This window comes from Macaca thibetana, chromosome 5 (assembly GCF_024542745.1).
Source record: "Macaca thibetana thibetana isolate TM-01 chromosome 5, ASM2454274v1, whole genome shotgun sequence".
NCBI classification, from domain to species: Eukaryota; Metazoa; Chordata; class Mammalia; order Primates; family Cercopithecidae; genus Macaca; species Macaca thibetana.
Window position 1 is genome coordinate 81143169 of NC_065582.1, and position 25435 is coordinate 81168603.

General features: G+C 40.6%; 1 protein-coding gene across 9 annotated transcripts in view; it reads right to left on the reverse strand.

The window, feature by feature from the left end:
- The window catches only part of SGMS2 (sphingomyelin synthase 2), a 90793-nt gene extending 65627 nt beyond the window's left edge, over positions 1-25166 (reverse strand). For 5 of the 9 annotated variants that reach the window (XM_050791015.1, XM_050791020.1, XM_050791025.1 and 2 more), the window contains exon 1: positions 24941-25163. The gene's annotated coding sequence lies outside the window, so the exon portion shown is untranslated. Of the gene's footprint in view, positions 1-24460; positions 24662-24940 lie in introns of those variants that run through there. The other 4 variants (XM_050791017.1, XM_050791024.1, XM_050791019.1 and 1 more) reach the window with 2 other exon arrangements.
- Between the last annotated feature and the right edge of the window lie 269 nt (positions 25167-25435).

Here is a 25435-nt window from a genome sequence, read left to right on the forward strand (position 1 = left end):
CCCTGGATGCCCCTTGATCTCAGAATATGGCATCTTCAATAGAAGGATGAGGTTTAGCACACAGAAAGGGAACCTCTGAGGTTTTCCCTTACCTCCCTAAAGAGTCTAAAGCTTGCTATAGGAAAAGTAAAGAATAATTCTTATCTTTTCAAAAAGGCTTAGAGATAGTAAACAATACCAGTTTTCCATCACATTTCTAAACAAACAAAAAAGCATAAGGAAAAGGTAACCACATTGTGTTAGTCTGTTCTTGCACTACTATAAAGAAATACCTGAGACTTGGTGGTTTATAAAGAAAAGAGGTTGAATTGCAGTTCTGCAGGCTTTACGGGAAGCATTACGCTGGCATCTGCTTGGCTTCTCAGGAAGCCTCAGGAAACTTACAATCATGGCAGAAGGTAAAGGAAAAGCAAGCACATCACATAGCAGGAGACAGTGAGAGCGGAGATGCCATACACTTTTCAATGACCAGATTTTCTGAGAACTCACTATTGTGAGAACAGTACCAAGAAGATGGCACTAAATCATTCATGAGAAATCCACCACCACGACCTAATCACCTCCCTGCAGGCCCCACATCCAACACTGGGGATTATAATTCAACATATTTGGGTAGGGACACATATCCAAACTATATCACACATGTGTTCTTTCCAGTGGGGATACACACACTCATTTTCCACTTTGTTTTTCATGGTACTTTGGCTAAATTGTAATATGTAATAACAATGGAATAATGTAGTTCATGAGCTACTTTCTAATTGAGAGCAGAGGGAAATATGATGAAAACAAGAAGCCAAGGAGCTTTCTGGGGAAAAGACCATGGGCAAAAACTATTTATTACAATTAGGAGATCTGGTTTTAATCTAGACTCTGACATTGTGATCTTTAAAAAGTCAATTGTGATCTTTAAAAAGTCACTTTAATTCTGTGGACCACAGTGAACTCAACCACAATTTGCAGTTCATCTGTATCCTCAGGACTCAGAAATCTCCTAGTACATAGTAAGTATTATCAAGTATTTGTTGAAGGAGAAAAATAAAGACACTGATTTAATAGTCTCTCAAATCTGTTCTAACTTTCTAGTGCCGGACTGTCCAATATAACAGCTACAAGGTACGTGAGGCTACTTAAGTTTGAATTTAAATTTATTAAAATTTAAAATTCAGTTCCTCAGTCACACTAGCTACCTTTCAAGTACTCAATAGCCACATGTTGCTTATGGTTACTGTACTGGACAGTGCAAAATTATGGAACATTTCATCATTGCAGTCAGTTTTGCTGGACAGGAGTGCTCTCAGACATAACTGAGGAGAAAGGCAACACACTGTACCCTCCTATAGACATGGCTCTCTATTCTACGAAACTTCATGAAAGGTTTACAGAAGGAACACGAGGGACTCAAGCAGAAATTAAGCATTCCCTTAGAGAGCCAGTCTGTTTCTCTGCATGTTAAAGTGCTGCTTCTCAGGATAGTCTTTTCAACAAATTGTGCTAAACAACTGGACTTCCACATGTGCAAAAATGAATCTAGATACTAATTTATAAGATAACATAGGAGAAAATCTAAGTGACCTTAGGTTTGGCAATAGGTTGTTAGATGTAACACCAAAAGCATGAAAGAAAGAAAAAATTGATAATTTGGACTCCATTAAAATTAAAAACTTCTACTCTAAGAAATACACTGTTAAGAAAAAGACAAGTCATAGACCAGGAGAAAGTATTTGCAAAACACACATCTGATAAAAGACATATTCAAAATGTAAACAGAGCTCCCAAAACTCAATAAGAAAGATAACCTAATTAAAAGGTGGGCAAAATATCTGAACAGATGCCTCACCAAAGAAGACATATAGATGACAAAAAATTATATGAAAAGATGCTTAATATCATATGTGATTAGGGATTTGCAATTTAAAACAACAATGACCTAAAACCATACACAACAGCTAAAATCTATACTAACACTACCAAATGCTGATGAGGATGTGGAGCAACAGGAACTCTCATTCATTGCTGGTGGGAATGCAAAATAATCCACCCATGTGGTAGATGGTAAGGCAGTTTCTTGTAAGACTAAACAGTCTTATCATGTGACAAGGAAATAGTACTACTTGGTATTTACTCAAATTAATTGACAACTTCTGTCCCCACAAAAACCTGCACACAAATGTTTAAGCAACTTTATTCATAACTGCCAAAAACTGGAGACAACCAAGAGGTCCTTCAATAGGTGAATGAGTAAACAAACTATGGTATGTCATACAATGCAGTATTATTCAGTGCTAAAAAGAAATGAGCTATTTCAAACTACAAAGACATGAAGAAACATTATATATAAATTGCTAAATGAAAGAAGCCAATCTGAAAAGGCCGTATACTGTATGATTCCAACTACATGAAATTCTAGAAAATGTAAAACTAGCGAGACGGTAAAGAAACCAGTGGTTGCCAGAGGTTGAGTGTTGGGGAGGAGTAAACAGGCAAAGCATAGATTTTTAGGGCAGTGAGACTACTCTGTATAGTAGTACAATGAGAGCTACATGTCATTATACATTTTTCAAAACCCATAGAATGTACGATATAAAAAGTGAACTCTAAACTATGGACTTTGGTTAATAATAATGTATCATATTGGCTCATTAATTGTACAAAGTGTACTACACTAATGTAGGAAACTGAGGGGTAGGGGTATAGCTTATGGGAACTCTGTACTTTCTGCTTATTGTTTCTGTAAATCTGAAACTGCTTTTTAAGAAACACCTATTAATTTACCCAAAAAAAAGTCCTTCTCAGAATTAGCTATAAACTCTAGTAATATCTAAGACAACAATAATCTGTTTTCAAAAAGTAAAACAAGAAACACTCCAATTACATGATTTAAGATGCAAAGCAACACCCAAACATTAGTGAAAAACAGCTTTCCCCACCCCTAGTTAGGTCCTTTAAGAATAATGACAATTTGCTCAAATACAATCACTGATCTAAATCTGCCTTATAATTCCAAAGCACTTAAGCCTTCTAAAAGTAGAAAGCATTCTAAATGCAGCTTAATGTTGATGAAACGACATTTGTGGTCAGGGCAGCATTCCATTTTGTGGCATAACATTTAGATCTGTAACTCCATCACTGCCTCCTATAGCTTTCCCATTCAACATACATATTCATGAAGGTGAAGCTTTATATAACCAATGACAGGACACGCCTTATCCCTCATTCAGTGTGCAACACAAGCACATGTAGGGAAGTGTAGCACAAATCCTTAATGTGCATCTGCAAAATTGTACCCTGATGAAACAATGTCTAAGAGATGCTTTACTTCCAAAATGACATCTTTCGGACATCCCTTTAGAACATACTTGTAGTCCAAGATTCACTTTAATAGTGCCCCTAATTAAAGAGTTCAGTAGCTGCTTGTCTCAAGGAACCATACTACAAGCCAGGTTTCTCTTTTGTAGAAACCTTTTCTCGAGGAGAGACACCTATCCTATACTTTGTTTGGCTTGTAAGTCCCATTAGGTTCACAGCAGTGAAGCACTCTTGGAGACCAGTTGATTGCTTTGAGAATGTTGGGGTACAAACCACACACAACAGAGGAAGGTGCAGAGCACACCTCACAATGCTCTTCTCAGTAACCCTGTTTTCACGAAATGGCCACACGCTCCTCTTCCTCCCTTTCAGATCACAGGCTCCTTTACTACTCCTGCAACATATCATGATCACTCTCTCTCTTCTTGAGTGTTTCCTGCTTCCAATTCCAAATCCAGACTGTTCTCAGAGCCTGGGAGAAGGAAGGTTCTGCTAACCCAGGCCTCAGATGCCTCTTGCAGGATGCTACAACATCATCTTCCTCATCCTGTGGCCCAAAAGACTCCATCTCTAAGGAGTTCTATAACTGGCTGCTCCCTGGCCTGGGGCATTCAGCCCAGCCTCTTGTCTCATTTTTCCTGATTAGTTCCCCTTCCTGGCTCAGCAAAACTGCTCTTGCATATATGGGCTCTGGCCTGCCCGTGACTTGAGGGGACAGGGAAGACGACTTCCAAGCCTCTTTCTAGGAGAGCTACAGTCATCTGCCACAGCTTGTATTAACTCTCTCCCCAGTTTAAGGGAGAACGAATGATCCAGTCTCCATTAGCAACTAAGGCAGATCAAAGGCTACACCAATTAGCACCTGAAAGACAATTCACCTGTATTTGACTGTACCTAGTTAAATCCTATTTACACATGAGCTCTTTGAAGAGATGGGCTGTCATTTCATTGGTTCATTTTAGAATCTAAAATGCAGTCTTAATGAGAGTAGACTTTTTTTTTTTTTTTTTTTTTTTTTAGACAAGATCTCATTCTGTCGCTCAGGCTGGAGAGCAGTGGTGCAATCACAGCTCACTGCAGCCTTGACCTTCTGAGCTCAGGTGGTCCTCCCACCTCAGACTCTCCAGTAGAGTAGCTGGGACCACAGGTGTGTGCCTCCATGCCTGACTAATTTCATTTTTATTTTTTGTACAGACGCGCTCTCCTTACATTGCCCAGGCTGGTCTCGAATTCCTGGGGTCACGTGATCCTTCAGCCTCAGCCTCCCAAAGTGCTGGGATTATAGGTGTGAGCCACCATGTCCATCCAACACTTTTTTTTTTTTTAAACACCCCTAGCCACCTTAGTTACATGCCCACCCAACCTGGCCAAATGCAAGATGATTTTAAAAAGCAAATTTTTTTTTCTTTGGAGACAAGAGTCTCACTCTGTCACCCAGGCTGGAGTGGCCCAATTTCAGCTCACTGCAACTTCCGCCTCCCAGGTTCAAGTGATTCTCCTGCCTTAGCCTCCCAAGTACCTGGGACTATAGGTGCCTGCCTCCATGCCCATCTAACTTTTTTTGTAGTTTTAGTAGAGAGACTGGGTTTCACCATGTTAACCAGGCTAGTCTCGAACTCTTGACCTCATGATCTGCCCGTCTCAGCCTCCCAAAGTGCTGGAGTTACAGGCGTGAACCACTGCACCCAGCAAAAAGAGGTATTTTAATCACCTCTTGAAACCATTCTTGAAACACCTCTTGAAACTGCAGGTGGTGGTCTACTACCTGCAGACTACTCTTGTACTGTCTGTAGAATAGTGAGTCAATTAAAGCCTTTAAATAAATAAAATAAAATAAATAAATTACAGTTAACATGAAGCATATCTACAAATAAGATTCTACCATAAGACAGAAAACTGACTGCAGAAATAACAGCCAGGTCCCCAAAAATAATTTTCTGCCATTTTCAAAATTCCGTGTAAGTTTTATACTGTGAGTTTAAATAAAAACATCTCAATTTCAAACAACCTTTTGGTGTTTTCTGTGAATTACATCTAGAATTCAATGGGCTCTGCCTTGCTCCTGACTTGAGGGACAGGGAAGATGACATCCAAGCCTTCTTGGAACCTGGTTGGTCACACTGAATGCCCTTTATAACATAGCATTCTGTTGCACAATAAATTTACTCTTCAGTCCTAACCGAAAGGATGTGAGATTTCTGAGCCTTTTCAGGTGAAAGTACCCGGAGGATGGAGGTTGATCTGAGCAGTCCAAGACTCAGAGTTCCTTCTCCAATCTCTGTTGCCATGACACTCAGCTTATTTGGCTTCTCTTTGTTGACAAGCACATCCATGGCAATTCACAGCTGACACCACACATCTTCCACTACTTCTGCTTCCAAATTCCATTAAGAAACTATTAGGAACATTTGTGCTTTATAAACATTTAATAATTTGTTAAATTAGGGATAAGTTTAAAGTCTCAATCCACATTCTCTTTAGAATATAATCAGTTCTCATATAAATGAGTAAAAATGTTTTTGAGGGCAAATGATTCAAATTAAGCATTTTGTCAATATTTAAGTTGAAGGGATCAAAGGATTCTCAGAATGCCAGAATAACTAATTACTTGAATAAAAAAGTAAAGAGGAAGTTTTCATAAAAAAAAAAAAAAGTAAGTCTATACTCAACCCTAAGACTGTTTCACAAATGACATTTTAGTAGGAGGTTCAAGCACACCATTTAAAAACAAACTGAAGGCCTTGTTTTCTTTAGTGATGATGGCAAAGTTAGGGCCATCTCAAAGTAGGGGCTCAACTGCTTGCGCAAATGGGGCAAAAAGAACAGAAATGAAATGTAACAACTAATACCATGTATTGTCTTTCTTTTGCCTTTCCTACTAAACCATTTAGAAATAACTTTTATATATCACATCCTTTCTGGATGTAGTTTCATAATTTTCCTGCCCCTACTAAAGGGAATTTGCTTGTTAAGAAGGAAAATAAAACAAAAATATTAAAAGGGGGAAAAATCACTTGGATTACACCACAGGATTTAAAGAGTCGAAAAAAATTAAGATCTATCTGGCAGTAGTGGCTGATGAAATAAAAGGATGTAATACCTTTAAAATGTTGAAGTCTGTTCGACAGAATGAGCCCACCTCAAAAATTCTTTGAGGCACACATTGGAATTACGAGACAGGTCACTAAGTCGTGTACACCTTACTCTAGTTTCCATGACTGTCTACCAGACAACTAGAACTAATTTGATCTAAACGTCTCATTCACACACATCTTGACATAGTTTAGGTGTCTGTCCCCTCCAAATCTCATGTTGAAATGTAATCCCCAGTGTTGGAGGTAGAACCTGGCGGATCCCTCATGAATTGGTTCAGCACCATCCCCTTGGTAATAAACAAGTTCTCACTCTGAGTTCACATGAAATCTGGTTCTTTAAAAGTGTGTGGCACCTCCCCCGTCTCTCTCTTGCTCCCGCTCTAGCCATATGAGACGCCTGCTCCCCTTTACCTTCTGCCATGATTGTAAGCTTCCTGAGGCCCTCACCAGTAGCAGATGTTGGCATTACACTTCTTGTACTGTCTGCAGAATAGTGAGTCAATTAAAGCCTTTAAAAAATTAAATAAATTTATTTATAGCAATGCAAGAACAGCCTACTACACACCTTAATACACAGACACAGATACAGAGAAGAAGATACAGACTACAGCTTTCTTACCTAATTTCAAGTATATTCCCTACTTTCTTCACAACCTAATATGTTTTACATGATTACCCTTAATAAGCCGTCTAAGAACTTTCAAACTCTACTTCCAACATCTTTATTCCGCCTCTCCCAACCTCATGGAATATTTTTTTAAAAAATTTTTTAAAGGTCAGGTGTAGTGGCTCGTGCCTGTAAGTTCCAGCATTTTGAGAGGCCAAGGCAGGAGGATTGCTTGAGCCCAGGAGTTCAAGACCAGCCTGGGCGACAATGCAAGACTTTCTCTACAAAAAGACTGAAAAGCTTAGCTGGACATGATGGCATGCACGGTAGTCTCAGTTACTTGGGAGGCTGAGGTGGGAGGATCATTTGAGCTGCAGTGAGCTGTGATTGCATCATGGTACTCCAGCCTAGGCAACATAGTGAGACCCTGTCTCTTTAAAAAAAAAAAAAAAAAAAAAGGCCATAAGTATATACACCTACTATGCACCCACAAAAAAATAAAAATTTTTTAAAAAGTACCATGGTAGGTAGCATCTATTATTACAGCTTTCCCAACTAGTGTCGGTCTCTACCTCAAGGAACTTAAAGTCCAACTGAACATCCAAGAACAATTTCTGACTGCCTCAAAATGAGCCCTACTAATAGATGATGCATTCTCAACAAGGGCAAAGATTGGTGCTTGAAAGGTATATTTAAAAAAAATAAAATAAAATAAAAAAACGTTTGTAGTCTTCCAAAGGCATTAAAATGTCGCAGGGGAAAAAGAGTGGCTAGAAAAAACTTGTCTAAAAATGTGCCTTCAGGGGTCAATAATGAAAAAAAGATGGGGAAACTCTGCAGGAGGAACCCAGAAGTGCCTCATGTTTGCTAATAGTTGGTTAGATTACCCTGAACAAATTACTTAATGAGTCTGACCTTGATACACCACTAACTTCATAGAGTTTTGGTTTACGTTAACAACTACACATGGCCAGCACCTTCTCAACTTTAATATTCCTTCCTCAAAGGGGCCTTTTACTAATCACTCTCCAAAGTGGGTCTCTCTTCTTATTTTCCCAACATGCGTCCTCGTCCATAAGTTGTAATTATATACCGATTTCCTTGTTTTAATTGGATATCTCTCACAATAGGTGGTAGGCTCCATGACGGTAGGGACCACATCTGTTTTGCTTACAACAGTACACTCAGCCTGGCACAAAATAGGTGCTTGCTTGGCTATCACGAAGCTCTTCCCTTCACCAACCTTGATTCTGCTGACATGTTGAAGAGTGAAACAGGACTCTTTTCTAGAGATTAACCCTGAAAGGTGGCCTCCAATACTAGTAGTTTACTAACTCTTACTTACCTTTACAATCACTTCAAGATCCTGTTGACCCTAAAGCATAACCTGCCCAAAAATTTCTCCAGGATCTTTCATTAAATAATAAAAATTTTAGTATCATTTTCAGAGTTTTTACAATAATATACTTGATATTAAGAGGAAGGTGTTAGGGAAAGAATGTGAATACTTTTTAAATGCAAAATTGCATATCAACATGGAACTTTTTACCCCTCACTGTGTCCAAGTTTTAAAATATCTTTCCTTTCCTATTCACTCCAGTGGCTGTTAGTCTACCCTTGGGTATATCAATAACTGAGCTGCTAATAGAGAGATGAGACTATGAACAGTCTAGGAGAAGAAATCTATTGTGAACATGAGGTGAAAATGTATATGGAGGAGGGAATCAAACTTGAGATACGATCTTTTCAAATCACAACAGCTAATATTTGTACAACACTGACCACCCAAATACAGCCCTCGCCCAGTTAGGAGGAGCCAAGTCAGGCACTATTACAGTGCAGTGAATCTTAGTGAAAACATAACATGAGGAAATCAGAGCTCTATCAAGAAAAGCTCTTTTGACTCGCTTACAACAATAACAAGAAAATATATATCTTTCTGCAGTTTCAAGACATTGGGGCAAGATTCTATAAGTTTAGTTGAAAAAAGTGAAAAATCACATATGTATGTGCATATGTGTATATAAGTTACGTGGATTAAAACAAGATATATGAAATACTTCATTCCTTCAGTTTTCTATTAAATGTAGTCTTTAATTAGGGTGACCATATAATTTAACATCCAAACCTGGCCAGTTTTGAGAGTCAAAGACAGCCTTACTAATGAATAAGTATACTAGGACAATAGTACACACCATGACTAGTGTGAACCAGGACACAGAATCACCTCAATTATTACAGAATAAAGGCCATGGGAAGCTGCAAGAGTTCATGAAATAGAAATCAGATGGAATAATATTAAAAAATGTGTCTCCCTCTAGTAAAGTTTTAAAAAGCTTTTAAAAAATAAATTTTAAAAGATCACTTCAAGAAAATATTCTGTCTATATGGGGAATTTATGTTCAAGGGACTTAAAGAATGAACAGCAAAGTATTAAAATAGGGTATTAATCTCAAATAAGATCAGAATCTTAAGTTAATATTTTCTTTAATTAAGAAATTCAATCCCTTCTAAAAGCACAAGCAAATCCTATATAGCCATTTATATACCACAGTCTCTAGTAACATTATTTTTGTTACTAGGAAACATTTGCACAAAAACAAGATTTATAACCTCCTCTTGCTTCTACCCCTCCACCTAAAGGAATAATCCTCCATTAGCAATACACTTAATATCTCCACAGCAACTAGTATAATTGGGGTGTTGCAACAGGAGGATAATGAAGTGGAAAACAAACTGATAGAAGTAGGAGAGAAAGGAAAAAAAAAACAACAACCACTTCCAGACAGCCGTGGTAGCAAAATAACTACCGGGGGGGGGGGGGGGCGGGGTGGAGAGGGGAAGTTGCTAAAAAGAACCCTTTTGAAGTTGCCATAGTCAACTGCTACCAGGCAAATAGAACCCAAACTTTCTAGGTCTCTAAGCTACTTAAATGTGCAATGGAGCAAATGAAAGTTTCAAAAATGGTAAATTGTATGAAGTAAATTCAGAGATGTCTTCACCCAAAGAACTCAAGAGGTGGGGGAAAGATGGGGTTTCTGAAATGGGTAAGAAGGGGATTTCCACAGGTTTTCATATATGACTCCCAAGAAAGTACAGGGTACAAATGAAATGTCCAAGAAAGGAATGGAGCTAAGCAAGCCTTCAGAATCAATCACTGGCAATTGGCTTGGTGGTGGTGGAGGAAGAGTCAGAGAGGAGAGGGAGTGATGTAATTCTGGGCAAAGATATCCTCAGCCCAGGCAAGGCAGTGGCTACAGAAGGCAGGTGGTGCAGGAAGAGGTTAGCAAATTGATTGGAAAACAGGAAACCTGGGTTCTTCATTTGCTTCTGCCTAAGAGAACACAGTAGCAGATGATGTAAGCAAAAATACAGCATTCAAGAATATTCAAGTCACTAACTCAGCAAACATGTATGAAGTGGCATCATGCTAGGAAGTACTAAAAAAAAAAAAAAAAAAAAGATAAACTCTACTCAAGGAACTCTGTCTAGAAGAAATACAATATAAACAGAAAACCAGATTATAATATGGTAGTGGAGTGACAAGGGCCTGCAAACTTTGAAACAAAAAGAAGACTGGTTTTGATACTATACTAGAGTTACACAAGATGCAACCATCAGGAGTAACCAGTGAAGGCTAACAAAACCCTCTGAATCATCTTTGTAACTTCCTGCAAATGCACAATTATTTCAAAAGAATTTTTTTAATATGTAACTTCAAAAAAAAAAAAAAAAAAGAAGAAGAAGAAGAAGAAGAAGAAGAAGAAAAAGGCCTCTGGCCCACAGGGTAAAGTGGAAAAGAGAGAGAGCAGGAAAGTTTCCTGCAGGGGATGCTGGAGGTAATTCAGCTGTGCTTTGAATCACTTCTCTAAAAATGCTCAACAAGATCTCAAGTATCTTCCACATTGCTAAACCCAATGAACATTGTGTTCTCATCTTACTCAACTCTTCAAGAACTTACAAGAGAACTGATTACTCCACCCTGTCTTAAATATTTGGTTCCTGTGGCATCTGGGACACTGTTCTTTTGGTCCTCCTCACTGGTTACCCTATGGTCTCCTACTTGACCTATTAACTGTTATTTCTCAGGGCCTCTCTGCCTACAAAATATTCCCTGGTGATTCTAGACTTCCCATAACTTTACATATGACTTCTATACTGACACAACTCTGGCCCTGATCTCACCCCTGAATGCAGGTCTCTGCATCACAACTGGCTATTTAACATCTGTCACCATTAGGATGACTAATGGGCAACTCTAATCAACGGCTAAACTACAACTCTTCACCCACACACACACAAAAAAACTAGGAGTCATGCTTAATTTTTTCTACTAGTATGCCACATATTGTACCTGTAAGTCTCCAAAACTCTCAAACCCATCCATCATTCTCGATCTCCAACACCACCACTCTTCTCCATGTTGCATCAATTCTCATATAGAATGCTCCCAATAGCCTCATAACTCTCCTTCCTTCTACTCTAACCCCCTCCTACTCCACTCTCTGCCGGCCCAGCAGCCAGAGGGATCTATTACAGATGTAAATCAGACCTCACTCTCCCTCTTATGTCACATCACAATGCCTTATCATGGCATTTGGAACAAGGCTCATACTCCTTACAAAGCCTGCAAGCCCTACCCAACTCGATCCCACCTGCCTTGCCACACCCATCTCTCACCTGCTTCTGCTGCTCACAGGCTGCAGCAGATTGGCCTTCCTCCCATTCCTGTGTAAGCACACTCTTTCCCTCCACAGGTTGTACATGCTGTTCACTCTGCTGAGTCTTTCTCATCCTTCACATCTCAGTGTAAATCTGACCTCTTCTGACGAACCTTTCCTGACTGTCCTAGGGTAGGCCACTCCAGTCACTCTCTATTTCCTTCCAAGAACTAGTCCAAATCTCAGCTTATTCATTGGTATTACTTGCCTATCATCCTATCAATCCTGCTTTCCAACACCTTTTCCTCTCTCAACATATACAACCGATTTCCATTGGAGGAGAAACCTAGACTCCTGTTTACTGCTGAATCCCCAGAATCAAAAATGAGGTCTAGCACCTAGCAAGTGCAAAAAAAAAAAAAAAAAAAAAAAAAAAGGTGTTACATACATTAATCAATTTCCAAAGGCATGGAGGAGGGCTTGGGATTGTGTCTCAGCAATCTGTGTCATGTAGGTATTTGATTAAGTCAATATATTTATGAAATCCAAGGCAACCTATCCTGGGAGCTTGATGAATGCAGTGACTTCCCCAGTAGTCAGTGAATTTTCTGCTACGAAATCCTTCATCTGCACTGAGTTATTTTTCGTCCAGAGAACTGTACTCTACTCTCCCTTCCCTCCCCTGCCCATCCTCTCTCCCAGTCTCTACAATGCCTGGGTCTTCTTACATTCTAATCATATCTGTCCCTGGCTGCTGAGTATTTGATATCAAGTAATATTTTCTCTGATCGAGGTTTTACAGTGGCCTTGCTTCCCAAACTGTCACAATAAGCAACTGAGGAAGAGCACAAATTAGTAAACAACATTACACACAAAAACAAGGCAAGGATAGGGTAAAGACGATGGTGGACAAGAGGTAGACAATGAGGTGATAGATCAGGAGTTAAATGTACTGATGCACTCTAGGTAAGAGACCAGACCAGATGCTAAAGAGTATGAGTGGCCATCTTTCCCATACTCATGAATCAAATAATCTAAACATTTCATTTACAGGCCCAGGCACATCTCCTGGCATGGATAGTCACAAATCGAAGGTACAGATAACCTCAGAGAGAAGTTTCACTGTAACATTTGTTAACTCATACTTGCAAAAGACTCTAGAACCAGTGTGATGTGGCACTCACTGAGTAACTCCATGATATAATTCAGTTTTTAAAATACAACATGCCAAAGTCATTGGATGGCAACGCTTAATGAATTGTCTTCAGATTTATGTGGGATATTGTTCCTTAAGGATAAGGCTGGTTAGAGCTGTACTGCCCAGTATAGGAGGTGCCAGGCACACGTGGCAACTGAGTGCTTGATATGTAGCTGGTCTGAATTCAGACATCGTGTAAGTGTAGAATATACATCAGATTTCAAAGGCTTGGAAGAGAATGTAAAAATTTCAAGAATTTTATATTGATTATAACTGGTAACATTACATATAATATTTTGGTATATTAGGCTAAATAAAATGTTATAAAAATAATTTCATCTGTTTCTTTTTACTTTTTGTAATGTAGCTATTGGAAAAATCAATTACATAAATGGCAATCATGTATGGCTCACATTATATTTCCATTGACAGTACTAGGTTCTTGGGAGATGGTTAACTCTTTAGGGATGCTGTGCACATTGGTCCAGAGTCTGCTCTTTCTAAGCTCAGAAACTAGTTCATCAAAGAGAAATAAGCTCTAGTTCATATTAACAAAAGATGCAACAGAGAACATCAATCTTTAAACTTATCAACAATTGCTGGGAGATGGAAAAGATACCCTTCTGGTACTAGTGAAGGTTTCTTACTTGGCTACTTATATAGCCAAGACATCCCCATTCTGTCATGGAGATACTGGCAGGACAAAGCAAACTATTAACCAAGAATTGTGCTTGACAAGGATAAAATGTAAGCAAATGAGTCAGAGTCTGATGGGATACTACACCCACAGAGCCAGGGCTCAAGAAGTTTCTAAATTAGAGAAGCAAGGGCCTAGAAAAATCTCTAAATGCATTTTAGAATACAGACCAAAACTTTCTATCCTCCCACATCAAGTTTTTATTCAAACATGCACATTTATAAGAGGAATTCAATCCATCTTATATGTACAGATATTTTCCTCTTAAAGTCGCAAAGTGACTCCAAATCTAAAAAGAATGTATTTAAAAGAATTACAAATACGAAAATATTCTATCTCTATGGTTTTAGAGTTTCCAATTTTTTTATCCTTCTACATAAGACAATCTCTTCCCCCTAGAAACTGCTATGTATATTAACACTATCCAGCTAATTTTCCACCTGTATTTCATAAAAATTACCAAAATTCTACACTATTTCTGATTCCATTTTTTAAGACACAAGAAAATTCCCAAGATTTTATTTCTTACACTAGTGCTATTGCTACATTGTACAAAGAGAAGACCTTTAACTGAATATAGGATTGTTATCACAGGGTTCCTTAAAAAAATAACCCCATCTATTGTTATAATTCTTACTCATTTTATTTTTAGAGATGGGGTCTAACTGTTGCCCAGGCTGGAGTGCCGTGGCATGATCATAGCTCACTGCAGACTCCAAATCCTGGGCTCAAGAGATTCACCTGCCTCAGTTTCCTGAGTAGCTGGGACTACAGGTCCATGCCACACCTCGCTAATTTTGGAGGAGGGGGAGGCGGGGTGGGGGGAATGCGGGGGGAGGAATTGGCGGCGGGGGGGAGGCCGGGGGCGGGGGCGGGAGGCAGGGGAGGGTCGGAATAGGGATGGAGGCCTGGCTATGTTGCCCAAACTGGTCTCAAACTCCTGGCCTTAAGTGATCCTCTCACCTTGGCCTTCCAAAGCACTGGGATTACAGGCATGAGCAACTGGGCCCAGCCTCTTGTTCTTTTTACTTTCAGAAGTTGACACTATGATTCTGAGATACTGTCTACTCTGAGAGTCTATAGCCCTCTACGTACTTACAATAGATGACCCAATGAATGATGCCACCTTTTGTTTACAGCTGTTGTTCTCTAGGACTTCATAATAACATTGCTAGTCAAACAGAGAAAATACAAGATCTTTAAAAATTAAAAGGAACCTGGAGTAAAAATTAAGCGATAATCTCCACCATCCCAGTATCACCATGCTGGGACTATCATTTCACCCTAAACAAATGCAAAGGCATGACACAACTACACGGGATGCAGAGACACATTCCTGTTAGGCAACTCTGACAAAAAAGGCTCAAGTGGCTCTACCTGCTCCAGAATCACTAAGACACTTTTTTCCTGGAAACTTTGGTACTGTCATTTTAAATAATTGCTAGGTATATAAATACATAGAATTATCAAAAGTTAACTCTCCCTCCCACAAAGTGGTTAATTTTACATATAAAATAAAACAGCCCTCAAAATGTAAACCTTGCTATTCTTTTTTTTTTTTTTTTTTTTTTTGAGAAGGAGTCTCACTTTGTCTCCCAGGCTAGAGTGCGGTGGCACGATCTCGGCTCACTGCAAGCTCCACCTCCCGGGTTCACGCCATTCTCCTGCCTCAGCCTCCCGAGTAGCTGGGACTACAGGCGCCTGCCACCACACCCGGCTAATTTTTTGTATTTCTAGTAGAGACGGGGTTTCATCGTGTTAGCCAGGATGGTCTCGATCTCCTGACCTCGTGATCCGCCCGCCTCGGCCTCCCAAAGTGCTGGGATTACAGGCATGAGCCACCGCGTCCGGCCAACCTTGCTATTCTTAATGTGTCTGTAATAAATCATGAGATCAGGCAGCCCTCTCCTAGGACTGGCATAAGGAACAAATCAAAACACAGATTGCTCTTTGTTCCTACTGCTGCTCTATCAAGTTACCACAAAGTCAGTGGCTTAAAAGAACACAGATTTTTTTTCTCCTACAGTTCTGGAGGTCAGAAGTCCCAAATGGATCCCTCTGAGCTAAACATCACAGTGTCAGAAGGACTGTACTCCTTTCTGGAGGCTCCATGGGAGAGCTCATTTCCTTGCCTCCTCCAGCTTCTGGAGACTGTGTGCATTCCTTGGCTTGTGGCCTCCTTCCATTTTCAAAGCCAGCAATGGATGTCTGAGTTTTTCCAATAATGTCAACTTTCCTGCTGTGACTCTTCTGCTTCCCTTTTCCACTCAGAAGATCCCTGTGATTACACTGGGCTCATCCAGATGATCTAGGATAATGTTAATATCAACATCAGCTGGTCAGCACCCTTAACTCCATCTGCAACCCGAATTCCCCCTTCCATGCAGGATGAGTGAGAATCCCTTACCTGAAATGCTTGGGACCAGAAGTGTTTTGGATTTTTTAAATTTTGGAGTATTCTCATTATTTTTCATATACATCTTATACACACAGATTGAAGGTAATTTTGTATGTTTTAAATAATTTTGTGCATGAAACAAAGTTTTGACTGTTTTAACTATGACCAATCATGTGACATTAGGTGTGCAATTTTTCATTTACGGTGTCACACTGGCACTCAAAAAGTTTCAGATCTTGGAGCATTTTGGATTTTTGGATTAGGAATGTTCAAGCTATATACCAAAACAGATTCATAGGTTCTGGGAATTAAGATGTGAACATCTTTGGAGAGCCATTATTTTGCTTACTACCATCTCCAACAGTAATTAGAAAACAAAGAAACCTCAAGTGTACAAGCTACTCTCCTCCAATAAAGATTTTTAACTATTTTAATTTACAACAAATGAAAACCCTAAAGCTAAAAAAATAAAACGAATGCTGTTAGGACAAGAGACCCGAGATTGCTGCTCGTCTTGCTTAGCTGAGTGTGCTGAGTGGGGAATGGGAGAATGCATGCTTCCTTCCCAGACTATCACCAGGGTCGACCATGCACTCAGCTTTTACAGAGAAATGCTTGATAACACCATAGTGAAAATTAGTATCAACGTCTTTTTTCTTTTTTTGAGAAAGGATCTCGCTCTGTCGCCCAGGTTGGAGTGCAGTGGCGCAATCTCAGCTCACTGCAGTCTCAGCCTCCCGGGATAAAGCAATCCTACCACCTCTGCCTCCCAAACAGCTGGGACTTCAGGTATGCACCACCAGGCCCAGCTAATTTTTGTGTTTTTTGTAGAGGAGGGGTTGCATCATGTTGCCTGGGCTAGTCTCAAACTCCTGGACTCAAGCCATCCACCCACCTTGGCCTCCCAAAGTGCTGGGACTATAGGTGTGAGCCACAGTGCCCAGTCTATCAATGTCTTTCAATAGCAATATTGAAATACATAATCTAATTGTAATCCTCCACATGGCAAATCACGGAGTTGATCATATGTTTGAACAGGTGCAATTTTTTCTTTGGCAAAATTGCAATATACAAGGACACAAATAGGGCCCAAACTGTGAGAAACATGCTAGATTCCACAAGCAACAGTGCAGTGATTAGACTCTGCAGTAAGGCTGCCTGCTTTCAAAATCTAATTCAACTATTTACCACCTGTGTGGCCTTAAGTAAGTGACTTAACCTCTCTGTGTCTCAAGTAGGGATCCTTAAAGCGAATTTTAAGAGTAAATGAGTAACAGTTTTAAGTACTTAGAACAAACCCTGACACATAGTGAAAATAAGTATTTGTTAAATAAACTTTTAAATGCTCCTGCTTGCTGCTTATAACTTGCCAATCAAACTATATTTCAAGGGAGCAAACTTCTCAGCCCTAGCTAATTTAGCATATGGCATATATTTTATATATATGTAAATATATTCAATGACATTCATGCAGAATAAGTGGTATATTACACTAACCAAAACAATACACTTCGTTGCTATTAAAGTTTGGTAGCAATTACTGGGGTAGTAATAACTGGGTGGTTCAACAACTCGCTGAACAAATGCAAATGTCAGAAGACAGTAGCAGCTGTGTTAAATAAACTGTCTCAGGGCCTCCTAAAGAAAGACGCACAGCATTGGCGAGGACAGTAGGGTTTGTGATTCTTAGTGGCCCAGGCACTTTCTGGGACAGTGGTGTTCATGGTACAATACTCCCCAGAAGCCTAAGCTCTGTGAGGGACAGTACCAGTTGTGCTAGACTACCGCTACCAGCATCTGCTAAGAGGGCAGGCATATTGTGACTGTGGCTTCAAAAGCTTTTCAGCATTCACAGCTGATGTTATACACTTCTTATGAAAGTTCTTGAATTCAATGGCAGTGTACAACCAACTTCAATCATTTTATTTTAACCCCAAAGGAAAGGGGGCAGGGAAAAATACGGGACAGGTTCCAGCTCCTATTAGCACAGCCAAGATGTAGCACATGAATGTGGATATACCATTCCAAAAGAAACATGCTACCTTAACGAGAAAGAATGGTTCCATTTGACACAATAAGACTGAACTCTGTTTTAAAAGTTCGAAGTGCAGCTTATATGCAGAAAATAACGATTGCTGAGCCCTTGAATATTTACTGTGAAGCAGGCATTACTCTCAATATTTTACACACAGGGAGCCATGTAATTCGTATAGTCACTTTATGGGGTAAATATTATTTTACTCCCGTTATGCAGCCAGGAAATAGAGGTTCACCTGTGGAAGCTGCTCCGGGGCATCTAGTGGTGAGCAGCAGTGCTGTGACTCAAGTCCAAGCCCGCCTAAGCCTGTCAGGGTTCACCTCTGGCATAATTTCATGATCTTAAGGCAGCACAGACCAGAGGAATGTTCCAGAAGCACGTACACATACAGTCCTATATCAAACTATGTCTCTCAAAACCCAACATATCGCTGAAGCTAGCGGAGAGAAGACAGAAAGCTATGTAGGGTACTGGGAAGTGTATGGCATTAGAATCACTTGGGCCTGCCCTCAAATCCCTGCTCCACTTCCCACCGGCTCTGTACCCTTGGCTACTTTAAGGTTACTTTTGCCTTGTTTCACCTTTAAACACTTTCCTAATTGTTTCCATACCTCCAGAGTGGATAGAATTTCCATTTTGCAGAGCTGTCTGAAGATGAAGATAGCAGTTCATTTAATCTTCACTAGTATTTACGGTATCATTATTTAACCACCACTATCTATCAACACTAACTCCATGTTCTGTGTTTGGGGAAGCTTGGAGAATCCACACAATTGACCTCTCTCTGTTTCAAAGACTGAACTTCACATTCAACTAATGCTGCAAGTCTTCCTGAACGATCTCCACCTCTGTTTGGAAACAGGATGCTATCTAAGGTCTAATACCTAGAATCTATGAGGAACTTAAATATACAAGCAAAAAAAAAAATTAAAAAATGGGCAAAGCCACAAACTGACACTTCTCAAAAGACAACATACACACAGCCAACAAGCATATGAAAAAATGCTCAACATCATTAATTACTAGAGAAATGCAAACCAAAACCACAATAGATACCATCTCACACTAGTCAGAATGGCTATTATTAAAAAGTCAAAAAACATGCTGGCAAGGTTGCAGAGAAAAGGGAACACTTATATACTGCTAGTGGGAATGTAAATTAGCTCAGCTAATCACTGTGGAAAGCAGTTTAGAGATTTCTCAAAGAACTGAAAACAGAACTACCATTTGACCCAGCAATGTCATTACTAGATATAAACCCAAAAGAATAAAAATCATTCTGCCATAAAGATATATGCACATGTATGTTCATCACAGCACTATTCACAATAGCAAACACATGGAATCAACCTAAATGCCCATCAACAGTGGACTGGGTAATGAAAATGTGGTACATATATACCATGGAATACTATGCAGTCATAAAAATGAATGAAATCGTGTCCTGTGCGGCAACATGCACATAGCTGGAGGCCATTATCCTAAGTGAATTAATGCAGGAATGGAAAACCAAGTACTGAATGTTCTCACAAATAAGCGGGAGCTAAACACTGAGTACACATGGACCCTAAGAAGGGAACAACAGACACGGGGGCCTACTTCAGGGTAGAGGATGGGAGGAGGGTGAAGACTGAAAAACTACCTATCAGTTACCATACTATCTGAGTGACAAAATAATATGTACATCAAACCCCTGTGATATACAATTTACCCATGTAACAAACCTGCACACCCAAAATAAAAGCTGGAAGGAAAAATAAAGGAATTGTGTGGCTGAGCAGGGTGGCTCATGCCTGTTATTCAAGCACTTTGGAAGGCTGAGGTGGGAGGATCGCTTGAGTCCAGGCATTCAAGACCAACCTGGGCAGCATAGCAACACTCTGTCTCAATTTAAAAAAGTAAAATAATAATAATATAAATAGTAAATAGGGGTATAGTGAAAGAAAAGACTGTACATATAAAAGTAACAATTCAGTTAAAGTTTCTTCTTTAAAAAAATGTGCACAAGTTTAGTTTGAAAGTTTTAAGCGAGATATCAATTTAAATAAATATAAACACAAAATTATAAGGCTGAATTTCAAATTGTATAGGAGTTTGTCAATAGAGGGAAAACCAATTATAAAATAACTCATCTGATTTGACTTTAATTCTATTAGCTGTTTCCTTAAACTTTGCTTTGAATTACAAGTCATTGTTAGAAATTAATAAAGTGAACCGATCTGGGTATCCATATGAAGTGGCTGAAATGAACACTACTCATATTCTAACATCCTTTATCAAAAACTTAAAGATAAATTAACACTGGAAATCAAAATAGAAAACCGAAGGAAAAACTAAAATTTTGACTCAGAGTAGCAAAGGTGTGATATTATTGTAAAGCTTCAGAATGTTTCAAGAAATGCTTTATATTTATAATGAAAATAAACTAACGGAAATTTCTCGCACTTTGATTAAATCAGCCCCAAAATGTCAAACAACAAATGTGTAACGTTTTAAAAAATAGGTGACCTATTTAAAATGGATGGAACTTATTCTAAAGCTAGTGATAAGGCTGCTAAATGCAACACCTGAAAGTCATTCATCTATCTCACTGGGTTCTAATGCTTCATCAAACTGTAGAAGTAGAATGTCCTTCAGAGAGCTCCTCGGCAAAATTAGCAGCCCTCCATTCTGCTATACTTCCCCACAAAAGACATTTAGCTTCATGGCTAATAAAAAATAACAAACGCAAACAGTACTTTAAGAAAGTTTGTATGTTCCCTTTTCAACAGATAAATTCCTTGCATAATGAGCTACTGATCCACTGTGCAGCTCCACAGAGAAAGTTGATCCTATTGCTGAAGTCTTATGAGACACGCTAAAGGAACTCAGAAATTAGGACTCCGGAATTTTAAATTAAAGAGACAGGGAACAGTTCTCTAATTCTGAACACAGTTTAGAAAAAAGGGCAGCTAAATTAAACATTATGTTTCACTTTTAAAAACGCAAAATAACTGAAATAATCATGAACGTGTAGACAGATATCGCCATAAAGATTTAAAGCAGAGCTGCTTAAAATAGTGAACACTAGAAACAAACTAAGTGTTCAGCAATTGGGGATTGCTTGAGACACAGCCACGTAACAGAAAACTAAAAATGATGCTGTGTGAGAGTATGTTAGTGACACACAGTTGTCCATGTTTGGATGAGGAGAGAAAACCTAAGTTGGAACACAGAGAACGAACCCATTTTTGTAGAGATAAATTTTAGCTGTGCAACTTCAGGAAAGTTACTTAATTTCCCTAAAACAGTTTTATCCTCAGTAAGAGAAGGTAATAAGAGTACCTACCTCACCGGATTGCAGTGGGGATTACAAGAGATTTGATATATAAAGCAACTGTCACATTGCCTGGCCCATAGTAAGATCAATACTTGTTAGCTGTTTGTGTTATCTGTGCATAGGGGCAAAAACAAAGGAGATAGTTGCTACCCAAGGCTTACAGCCCAGTAGAGACGTAATCAAGAGGGAGCAGATATAAATGTTAAATGAGTTTCTGGGTGGTGAGATTATGGCTGATTTGTTTGCCTATACTTATAAATTTCCATAAGTAACACATTACTTATAATATGGGGAAAACTAATAAATTGGAATACTCATACACTGATAATCCTCTTAAAAATCTACCAGTGTTTTGTTCACAGCAAGTAAATTTTTTGTTCTGTTTTGAGACAGAGTCTAGCTCTGTCACCCAGGCTGTAGTGCAGTAATGGAATCTCAGCTCACTGCAACCTCCACCTCCCGGGTTCAAGCGATTCTCCTGCGTCAGCCTCCCGAGTATCTGGGACTACAGGCGAGCACCAACATGCCCGGCTAATCTTTGTATTTTTAGTAGAGACGGAGTTTCACCATATTGGCCAGGCTGCTCTTGAACTTCTGACGTCAAGAGATCTGCCTGCCTCAGCCTCCCAAAGCGCTGGAATTACAGGCATGAACCACTGCGCCCAGTCACACAGCAAATATATCTTAGTTGAGCTGAGCTGACCCTTCAGATTTCATTTAAACAAGCTTGCTTTGAATATTTAAAATTATTTAAACCGAAGAGCTATCATTTGTCCATAATATTTTACTGGGTAAAGCAAGAAGGCATACTTTTATTATTCAGCCTCATAAAGAATTTATGAGCCCCTATTCAAGACCATTCAGAATGCCACCAGATCTCCTATTATCAGTGGGAGGCAGCCTATGACAGCCTAATCACTTCTTGTCTCTTCCCAAGTCCCCAGCACTCTCCTTTTTTGACTCCTATTTCCCCCTCTTGATAATCACAGCCTGAGGTCTCTACTGGACTGTAAGCCTTGGGGTAGCAACTATCAACTTCGTTAGCATTGCTAGCCCCTAGCACGGTGGCTGTTACGTAGTTGTTGCATACTAAAGGTTCAGCAAATAAATATCTGGTACTAGTAGTTCAAGACAAAGCCTTCAATTTCTCCATTGAGACAATGCGCTAAAGGTGAGTAAGTCATTGTTTAGTCTAAAACGGTCCAAAACTCTCAGTAATTATTCCTTCAAAAAAGAAACATCTCACCTCAAAGTATCACTTTCAAAGAAAGTTCTCACTGGTATTCCATTGTCTATTTTAATAGTTCTAAGATTATTTCTATTTTTTCCCTGTATTTTGTTTAAAGTCCCACAAAAATCTCAAAGAGCTTAAGCGAACTTGCTCAAAGGAACACAGCTCAGAGAGCCTTAGGTCTCCTGGACTCCCATGTCCACGATCTCACTACACGGTACAATGGTAACACAGCTCCCAGATCTTCTACCCTATAAGTTGTTATAGTTATGGTAAGAGCGCATGTCTTCAATAACACGTGCACAGTGCTAAAGTTTATTCCAAACATTTCCTAGGGCTTTTACAAGATTCTGGGAGGGGAGAAACTCAGAACAGGGTGCAGCCACCTCAAGGAGTCCAAGTGCTTCCCTCTAGATTCACAAGTCAACCAGCTTTACTTAAAAATGAAACCAAAGGAACCAAATTAAACATTAACTTGTAAAAAAAAAAAAAACCCCAAAAACAAAAAACAAAACAAAAAAACCACTTCAACCAGTATATTGTGAAGTAAGAATTTCAGAAGACCAAGGAAAGGGCCATAAAGAGGACATTTTGCACTGCTTGCACTGCTTCTTTAGAGAAAAAAAGGTAAAGGTAAAGTTTGCTTCCTACACATTCTTCCTGTAAATTCCAGGTTGTCACTTTCAGCCATTGCTCTGACATTGTTTAAACAGTAAATGGCAGTTCCCATGACACAGGATGAAAACCATAACCTTCTCAGGTATCCGTACTAAAATGTTTAACTTGCTGAAAACATCACTTCCCAATCTAAAGAACTTGCCACAGCATTTCACACGCTAACCCTCGGCCCACCAGGCTTATAAGAAGGACATTCTGTGGAAATTAATTGGTTATTAGCTAGGCCAGCTGGAACATACTATTATTTATATATAAACAGCTACAATTTGTTGGGGTCTGCTTTGTACCAGACATTATGAGAGGTCTTTTGCGCTTTAATCCTCATTATTATCCTCATTATTAATCCTTATTTAATCCACCTTATCATCTGAAGTAGAAATAATCCCATTTTACTGGTTCAGAATGTTTAATGTACCTGAGCACCCACCGTTAATACAGAAGACTGGAAATGAAACCAAGGATTTGAAAAGTTAGGTACAGATTCAAAATCCACGCCGAATCCAGTGACACTAAACAGTTGAATCTCTTCAAACATAACACACACGTCAAAATGATTTTAAGGTCATTTTAGAGCATGCAAGACTTGAAATAGAGGAATGGCAACATTAATAAAAAAGACTGCAGGACATAACATTTTGAGTTGGTTTCAAGCCGCAGATAAGTAATGATTATCCATACTGCTGACTGGATGTTGACAGGGGTTCACTGCCCCTTATTTTCGCTGAGAAACCAAGTCTTCCCCTCCCTAAGGGGAGCAGCTCTGAAATGCCACACGTTGAAGGGTTTCGGTGTGGGCTGCCCAAGAGCTGGGCTGTTACTGTTCACACATCATCAGTAAGTGCCTCTCAAAAAAGAAAAAAAAAAAAAGAAAGAAAGAAAAACAAACCACACACACACACACAGTCCCTCCTCCACCACCTGAACTTCAGCCCTGACCTCTAGAGTGGTTCTGGACAATCTGTGGTTTATAACCTGTGCCCTTTCAACGCCAGGACCAAGGTACCCGAAATGGGTTGCAAATGAATGCGCTGACTGCTCAGAGGAAGGAGACTAAGGCACACATCTCTCCTCCAGACCACAAAATCGAGGAAGGATACCCTGGGCGGGGAGGGTGGGGGCCGGATTAGAGCCACGTCCCCTCTTCGCAATCCACCTTTCCCCTCCCGCGTTTCGGAGGACTCACCGCTCCCCAGCCCATCCTCCTCCTGGCCCCTCCGCGCGCTCCTTACCCGCTGGTAGCCGGGGCTCCAGACACTCCCAGCTGAAGGCACTTGCTCCCGGGAAGGGGATCTGCCACGGGATGGAGCCCGCTGCCGCAGCCGCCGCGGCCAGGTCCGGGCGTCACCACCCCCGGGCCGAAGCCGCTAGAAAGTTTGCTCGGGGTCTCGCCCTCCCACGCCGCGGCCTGTCTAGGGGAAGCAGCTCTCCAGGTCCCTCCCGTGGCCGCCGCCCCCGAGGCCGCACTCGGCGGCGCTGCAGCACCGGCCAGGCTCCGAGCGGCCGAAGGCGGCTCCGTGCACGCCGAGGGCTGGGTCTCCCCGCCCCACTCAGCCCACGGCGCGGCGCTCAGTGTTGACCGCGGCCCCGCGCCCGCTCTCCCCGCCCGCCGCGCGCGGCCCGCTCCCTGCACCCTGCGCCCAGCGCGCTCCTGACATCATTCATTCTCTCACACCCTCGCCCGCCCACTTCATTTCCAAACAGTGACTCACCCGTCGGCCCGGTGGCAGCAGTGCCTGTTCCTGCTGCCGTGGCTCTCCAGGCGCAGAGTGGAGCTCGAAAAACCTGCGCGACTTCTTAAGAAGAAAATCTCAGCCGACTCTCCCCTCGCGGCTGTTTAAGGTGCAGAGAAGGAGGGGCTTGGCAGGCAGGGCAGTTTGGCTCCCGGCCGAAAGGCTGAGGGCCTGGAACTGACCTCCCCGAGCGGCAACAGAGATCAATCTGGGAAAGTTCTTTGGGTGCCACTCCCAGCAACTTTCAGGGGTGGGGCTGGAACGGGATCCCCCACCCCCGCACCCCGCCTGTTTCGGAAAATGCTTCGGTATGAGTGGGCTTGGGAGCGCCAGCGTTGATTCAGAGGGTTGACCGGTGTTGACCGGGCCTAAGTCAAAGAGGTGGGTTTCCAAACCTCCAGCGCTGCCTGGCAAGGTTAGTCATCAGTCCGTATGGTGTGAGCTGGAAGGGTGCTCCAAGCTAATGAGGCTAGC